We start from the raw sequence: 9,005 nt of genomic DNA, 5'->3' as shown, positions 1-9,005 counted from the left end.
TATTACCAGATACTCAGCCGATATTTATTCCTCATTATAGAATAGCACCGCTGAGCTGAGAGAGTTGAAAGAACAACTAAGGGATTTGCTTGAAAAAGGCTTTATCAGACCCAGTACATCACCGTGGGGAGCACCTATATTATTTGTGAGAAAGAAAGATGGTTCCTTGCGAATGTGTATTGATTACAGACAGTTGAATAAGGCGACGATCAAGAATAAGTACCCACTCCCGAGGATTGATGATTTATTTGATCAATTGCAGGGTGCCAGGTATTTCTCAAAGATAGACTTGAGGTCGGGTTACCATCAGGTAAGGGTTAGAGAGAAGGATATTCCGAAGACAACATTCAGGACCAGATACAGACACTTTGAGTTTCGTTTTATGTCATTCGATTTGACTAATGCCCCAGCGATATTCATGGACTTGATGAACCGTGTATTCAGACCCTTTCTAGATCTGTTCGTAATTGTATTTATAGATGATATTTTGGTTTATTCTCGTTTAGAGGTTGAACATGTAGATCATTTGCGTACTGTGCTCAGAGATCTACAAGAAAGGAAGTTGTATACAAAATTCTCTAAATGTGAATTCTGGTTGAATTCTGTAGACTTCCTTGGTCATATTATTTCGGGTGAGGGTATCCGGGTCGATACACAGAAGATTGAGGCAATGAAGACTTGTCCTAGACCCACGACACCGATAGAGGTTCGTAGCTTCCTGGGTTTGGCAGGTCATTACAGGAGGTTTGTAGAGGGGTTTTCTTCCCTTTCAGCACCATTGACAAAGTTGACTCAGAAGGCAACCAAATTTCAATGGACTCATGCTTGTGAGCGGAGTTTCCAGGCATTGAAGGACAGATTGACTTCAGCACCGGTTCTGATACTTCCAGAAGGGACCGATAGTTATACTATCTATTATGACACTTCGGGCGTTGGATTGGGTTGTGTATTGATGCAGCATGGTAAGGTTATCGCTTATGCTGCTAGACAACTAAGAAACCACGAGAAGAATTACCCGATCCACGATATACAGTTAGCCGCGGTGATTCATGCACTTAAGATGTGGAGGCACTATTTGTATAGTATTCATGTTGATATCTATACGGACCATAAGAGCCTTCAGCATATATTCATGCAAAAGGAATTGAATTTACGTCAGAGGCGATGGTTGGAGCTACTAAAAGACTATGATGTTGATATTTTATACCATCCAGAAAAGGCGAATGTAGTAGCTGACGCCCTCAGCCGTAGAGCTATGGGTAGCTTATCATATTTACAGCTAGAGAAGAGTGAGATAGCTTATGAGATTCATCAGCTAGCTAATCTTGGAGTTCGATTATTAGATTCAGGTGGTACCGGATTTACTATTCAGGACACGGCAACATCCTCTCTACTAACTGAAGTGAAGGAACGCCAGTATGAAGATCCTGTGCTAGCTCACTATCGAGATACAACCCCTCAAAAGGAGAAGACACTATTGGATATTACAGGAGATGGAGTCCTCAGATATCGAGGTCGATTATGTGTTCCTAATGTAGCAGGGTTGCGCCAACAGGTTATGGAAGAAGCTCATTATTCTCGTTATTCAATTCATCCAGGAGCGACAAAGATGTATCATGATATCAGGGGAATATACTGGTGGAACGGAATGAAGAAGGATATAGCAGAGTTTGTTGCTCAGTGCCCTAATTGTCAGCAGGTTAAGGTTGAGCATCAGAAACCCGGTGGATTATTACAGGCTATAGAGATTCCGACTTGGAAATGGGAAGTGATTAACATGGATTTAATCATAGGCTTACCTCGTACCCAGCATAAGTTCGATTTTATATGGGTGATTATTGATAGACTTACAAAATCAACCCATTTTCTGCATGTCAGGACTACGTATTCAATAGAGGATTATGCAAGGATTTACATTAAGGAGATAGTACGACTTCATGGTGTCCCTATATCTATTATCTCAGATAGAGGTGCTCAATTTACAGCTAATTTTTGGAGGTCCTTCCAAAAAGGATTGGGGACTCAGGTAAGTCTTAGTACAACATTTCATCCCCAGATAGACGGTCAGGCTGAGCGTACTATTCAGACACGGAATATATGCTACGGGCTTGTGTGATGGACTTCAGGGGTAACTGGGATGATCATCTTCCACTTACTAAGTTCGCATATAATAATAGTTATCATTCCAGCATTCAGATGGCTCCGTATGAAGCTCTTTACGGGCAAAAGTGTAGGTCACCTATCGGATGGTTCGAGGTTGGGGAAACTAAGTTAGTAGGACCAGAGTTGGTACAACAGGCAGTTGAGAAGATTAAGCTTATACGGGAAAGGTTATTAGCAGCTCAGAGTCGTCAGAAGTCATATGTAGATAATCGATGACGAGACTTGGAGTTTCAGGTAGATGACTAGGTATTCCTAAAGGTATCATTGATGAAAGGCGTTATGAGATTCGGTAAGAAAGGAAAGCTTAGCCCTCGGTACATTGGACCTTATAAGATCATACACAGAGTAGGCCAGGTAACATATGAGTTAGACTTGCCTTCCAACTTAGAGTCAGTACATCCAGTTTTTCACGTGTCTATGCTCCGCAAGTGTATTGGAGATATTTCTAGAGTCGTTCCAGTTGACAATGTTCAGGTCATAGAGCATCTATCATATGAGGAAGCTCCCATTGCTATACTAGATAAACAGGTTCGGAGATTGAGAACTAAAGACGTATCTTTAGTTAAAGTACTTTGGAGGAACAATAATGTGGAGAAGATGACTTGGGAAGCTGAAGAAGACATGAAGTCTAGGTATCCTCACTTGTTTTCGCTTCCGGAGGAGGATTGGACTGGGACATCACAGCCTTAGGTACGTATATGGTACTTGATTCTTATGTTAGTTATTGTCATTGGTAAAGTGAGACCATTGGTGTTATTGATGATTGTGGACCTGTGTGGATTTGTATTGTTGGGTTTTCTGTCTAACAGGTTGATAGTGGTACCATTACAGAGGAGACTCTGCCAAAATTTCTATAAATATCTGGGAGTTTAACATTCGAGGACGAATGTTTCTAAGGGGGAAGATTGTTACACACTGTACGTCCCAAGGTGACGTATAATAAATATGAGACTTGTTAATCATAATTTAAATGAGTTTAAAGTCATAATATGACTATATATGATGTTTGGATAAAACACATAAAGTTTGGGAAAAATCGGATTAGAGTTGCGGAAAAACCGACTAAGTATTTGCCCTATAACAGAGCTTTTTGAGAAATAAATTTCATGTGCTATATGAGGTCTTTTTCGGATATATTCTATACCAAATTGAAGGTCTTGGTATGTAGTTTCCAACTCTCTTAACCGTTCATTCATACGACATCCGAATAAAAGGATATAAGCGTCGAAAGATGGGCGAATGAGAGGGTGCCAAGCTAGCACCTTTTGACTTTTCAAAAGTTTGATAAATATGTTTTAACTCGTCTCTATATCTATTCATTTTACTTAGAATCTGACCAGAGGCACCATAAAAAAATGGTCCTTGAGCTCTCTAATAGCTTCAAATAATACTAACATCCTAGATACGAAATTGAGAAGCGATAACATCAGAACGATCCCTACGACGTAAGTATCACTATATCACCTCTCTTTTTCTTTGTAGTTTGAGTTTTGGAATGTATTTAATAGTTAATAAAATTTCTAATTTCTGTATTTAAGCTTTAAAATATGAAGAAAAGTTGACAAATTCGTTTTCTAATAGTTAGACCTCACGGGACGGTGATCGGAAGTCGTGAGTTCGAGTTATTTAACTTATAGTGGACTGTTTTGTGGGTTGTTTTGTGTTGCTTTTGGGCTGTCTATTGTGCTGATGATTTATGGAATTTGTAAGGATAAAAATGGCTTGGATAAACGCCACATATGGTAAGGTAGTAGGTTGGTCGCTCGTCGTTGTAGTTGCAGGCTAATTGATAACTTGTTGATTAGGTATATTATGGTATATTTGGGGGTTTTGTTGTATTGAAGGCCCTGGATTGTATTTAGGTTAGTTTTGAGTTGCTGATTGTATTATGTTTGTATCTCGCCTATAGTAGGCTTGAGGGAGCAGTAAAATCAGGGGAAATGCTGCCCGTTTTATTTTAGAATCGAGTTATCGTTTGAGATACGTAATATACTACCGCCATCTAAATTGTACACGTATTTATTTGTTATAGGGTTGGCGCGCTAGTTGTCATAAGCTTGTTGTTGAGTTGCATTGACGACTTGAGGTATGTTAAGGCTATCCCTTCTTTCTTTTTGGCATGATCCAAATGATACAAACGACACAAGCAAAATACGCAACTTTCATAAATGACTCTATTCATAGAAATACTAGGGGTGTCTATATTCTTGATTCCCCATGTGAATTATTATTATATCCTCTGTTCATGGGTCCCAGAAAAATACGTATTTGATCAAGTTTGTCCGAAAGGAATATTAATTTTATGATATTCGAGAAATCTTATTAACGTATTTCTTATGCATTTCATGCATTTATACATGTACATTGACCCATGACCAGAAGGCGTTATATACGCGTATATTATATGTATATGGGATATGGGAAAAGGTTAAGGCGTTATATACGCACCACCACCTGATCAGCTTGGTATATGTTGATGATTTTGCCCATAGTGGCCGAGATGATATGATGGGATGCCCTCAGAGGCTTGATGATGTTATGTACACCTATACCTATGCATGATACGACATTTACACGCACGTGCATGACATTATAAATGTTTCAGGATTCACAAAGTTATTTAGACTCACAGGTGGAATTCTTTACTCCATGTTTCATCTATGTCTTTTGTGTACTGATTTTCAGGCTTTACATACTCAGTACATTATTCGTACTGACGTCCCTTTTTGCCTGGGGACGCTGCGTTTCATGCCCGCAGGTGCAGGTAGATAGGCTGAGAGTTGGTGTGCTCCATTTGATCCGGAGCTGCTTTGAGTTTTGGTACGATGTGTTTGCATACATATATGGGTACGACGGGGTCCAGTCCTGTCCTTTATGCAGTTGTACACTCTAATAGAGATCTGTTGAGAGTCATGCATAGTTAGATAGTATATGGCCTTGTCGGCTAGCCCTACCGTATTTCGTATATATATATATATATATATATATATATATATATATATATATATATATATATATATATATATATATGTCTTTTGGGCATATTTTCTCACGTAGGTTGTTCATATGAATTAGTAGTTTATTTCTAGACTTTATGCATGACCTACACTTATTTCATGTTTATATCTTAGACGAATGCTTAGGGGTGTTCGATAGGTAGAACTCGGGCACTCGTCATAGCCCATCGGTTTGGGTCGTGACAATTTGTAACAACCAAAAGGCTTAGGGAAAGCTCCAATTCCTATTTTCCAAAAGGCAAAGATACTTAGGGAAATCTCCAACTCCTCTTCAAAATAGGAATAAGCTTCGTTGTAATAACAATTAAAGCTATTATCTACGTATAATAAGCCTATACTTATCCATCAAATTGATTTGTTGCCCGGAGACAATCAGTTTGCCAAAAAAAAAAAGCGATTCCAAATAAGGAACATTTGGTACATTGATGGGTAATTAAGATGCCCCATTCGAGGAGTAATTCTTCTACTAGGTTTTTGCATGTCGTGAGAAGGTCATTAACTTATAATCGGAATAAAAAAAAAATGAAGGCAAAGCTACATCGTCCATTCTATTTGGATTAAGACCATCATTATTATTCCTGGTCACAATTAACAATGTCCATTGGCTCCACAACGGATACTTCAAATCGTGTCTTCAAGTTACGACAAGTCTACACCTCGACAAGCTTTGAAGCATGGGGAATTTGTAGACAATTAAAATTTTATTAAATTTGAATCCACAAGTAATTTGGATATTATCATATATTAAATACATATTAGTCCAATGATATTATGGGCTAGTATAATCGGGTCGATTATTTAAATCTAAAATGAATTAATTTAAATAAAAGTCCAATGTATTATTGGGCTAGCCCGTCAATTGGTCTTCTATCAAATGGGTCGGCCCATAAGCCTCGAGCCCAATGACCCACTAGGGTTTTATTGGAGACTACTCCACCCCACACCTATATAAAGGGGTCAAAGGAGAAGGCTAAGACACAAGCAAGTAAGCAGAAGGAAAGGCTAAAGAAGCTCTGAAGAATAACATCAAGGTCTCCATCCCATCTACAATCTTTGTATGTGGTCAAATCCCAAAGGCGAACGCAAATCATAAGCGGGCGGCATCAAATCTTCCGTTTGTAATAAACCAGCAACAAATCCTGGTTTGTGACGACCTTCAAATTGTTCGTGACGCACCACAAATCTGAAATCCACCAAGTTTAAGATCAAGCTCTTAAACCATCGTCCGTGAGGAGAAGAATCAGAGGACTACATCTATTTAGATTCGAGATATTATAGACATTGTAACCCCGTCACTTGAAATTGAATATAATATTTGTCCCTATATTTCTTGTCTTGATTATTATTTTTCAGGAACAAAATTTAATTGCTACGCATATCAAGAATGCGAACATCGTGTTCCACATTATCTAATTCGTTACACCTGTCAAACTCACAAGAATTATTAAAATTATCATAATAAAGGATTGGAGTAGGATAACAACACTTAGGACAATTATTCCAATTTCCACCACAAATAGTACAGAATTGAGATGGTGCACACAACTCGGTCCTAGGAATATTTTTACAATATAGCCATAAGTGGGGTCCTTTACAATATGGACAAGGATCACAAAAATAAGAATACTTACCATCCCACCACTTTTCGTTCAAAGATGCCATGTAAAAAAAATAAAAAATAAAAAAATAAAAAAATAAAAAAAATAAAAAATATATATATAAATACTAACTACACTAAACTAAAACTAAAAACTTAAATAGATAAAAAGTAAAAAATCTAATCTATTAAAATAGTTAATATCTAAGTCCCCGGCAACAACGCCAAGAACTTGTTGCTCCCAAACACACACGCAAGTATACATGGTCGACAAGTAATATAGGATTATAAGTCCAGATATCGTACCCACATGGACTTGTGATTAATTATTTACTAAATTAAACTAAGATAATTAATCTACTCAAGCGATTTTCTAAAGTGTGATTATTTAACTACAACTAATCTAGAGTAGCAAACAAAGAGATTAAAGAAAACAAGTTGGCAATATTAAAGCTGAATTCAATGGGAGAAAATATTCTAGAGTTATGGGTTAGCTAACAATCCCGTTGAGTTTTTCACTTAAATTGTCTAATTAATTTATCCGGTTTATTGGTTGATAGAGTTAATATTACTCGTAGCCTTCTCCTGAAGTACTACTCACCTATTCAAGTTAACATAACGCCTATATTCCTATAGAATTAGGATTAACAATAACGTATTAATAATTCCTGTATAATAACCAAGCAAGGCGATTGGGTATATCCCTATCCTAACGGCAAATCCGTTCCCGATGCTTGAGTTTAAGATCTTGCTCTATTCAATCTTATTTGCAATCTAAATTTTCCTCTCCCGAGTTCAATCCTAGATTTGTAGAAAGTATTCAATTGGTGATCAAGCAATCAAATAATTAAGCACAAGATTGAATAAATAAACTAATATGATAAAATAATAATAACAATTCAAGCTTCAAACTACAACGTTCATGTAGCACCTAAAAATCTAGAACTAATGAACTATGAGATTAAAAGAAAAAAAGAGAAGAAAAACTAGTTAGAAACCTCCTCCAAGTATAGTGTGTGTTCCCCACGTGAATTCCCCTTCAAAGTATGTTAGATCCCTTTCAAATTAGGTTTAGACTTGCTTTTATACGAGTTGGGTGGATCTTGGGCCGAAATAACCTTGTCCCGAATGAAGTAGGAAAAATCCCATCACGCAGGGTCCAGACCAGCGCCTCACGCTGGCCTTGGCGCTGAAAACAGTGAGTTTTTCGCCTCCAATTCCTTAAAGCCAGTTACATTTTTGTTTATTTGCATTGTGTATCTCTTTCTTGTCTAACTAGGGGGACAATCACCAAAGGGTGTCCCCTTTTTTTATTCTTTTAATTTTTTTTCTTTCGTATTTTATTTAATTTTACTCCAAATTTCTTTATCTTCATACCGCTTTTCCGATACAGTTAAAATATATCATTAAGCATAAAGTGATATAATTAACACTTAAGAGATGATTAAAAGTACTAGAATACGAGGCAACAATGAGTAAATATATGCTTTTTTGGCCAAATATCACAACCCCACACTTAAACTCTTGCTCGTCCTCGAGCAAGCATTAAAATCGCTCTCAATAAATCAAGCTTAGAAACACCACCACTTCGGTTGATACTAACAATTAGGCTCTATAGCAACTCAAACTATCAGATATACCCTTCTTGATCATCGTACAAGATATACCAGTCACAAACAATTAAACAACAAACTTCTAACCTCCTAACCTTACAGATATACTCTAACTTATCGAATTTTAAGCTTGCTCACCTACTCTGTCAAAGAAGCTAATAACATCACCTATCTATCATGAAACCAGTTCCCTCATATGAATAAATAGTTCATACACTCAAATCAAAGAATGAATATAATTTAAGGACTTAGTATCAAAGAACAACTCTCGCACTCACAAATGAATTCAGATGTATGCGCAAAGAACCATATGCTTGCCTTTTATGTACATCTCTACTAATTAAGTATGCTCGAATAGAATCAAATAGGACTTTAATGAGGTGTAATGTTGGCTAGGGGATGGGTAGGAGAACTATATAATAGTGACTTACACTTCCCGAAGCACTTTGCACTTTTAGACTTCCTCCCTACTCTTCACTTTATTTTTCAGCCCTCTCTTCATCTATTATTTCACAAGTATTTTCCTCATATCAAGAACGTTTCATTTTTTTTTCAAAGTATTTTTTTTTCATTCTCTTTTTTTTAATGTCACATTATTTTCAAGAGGACCTTTTC

Source organism: Nicotiana tabacum, chromosome 2 (genome assembly GCF_000715075.1).
Source record: "Nicotiana tabacum cultivar K326 chromosome 2, ASM71507v2, whole genome shotgun sequence".
Lineage (NCBI taxonomy): Eukaryota > Viridiplantae > Streptophyta > Magnoliopsida > Solanales > Solanaceae > Nicotiana > Nicotiana tabacum.
The sequence above is the reverse complement of the archived record's forward strand: the minus strand, read 5'-3'. Positions refer to the sequence as shown.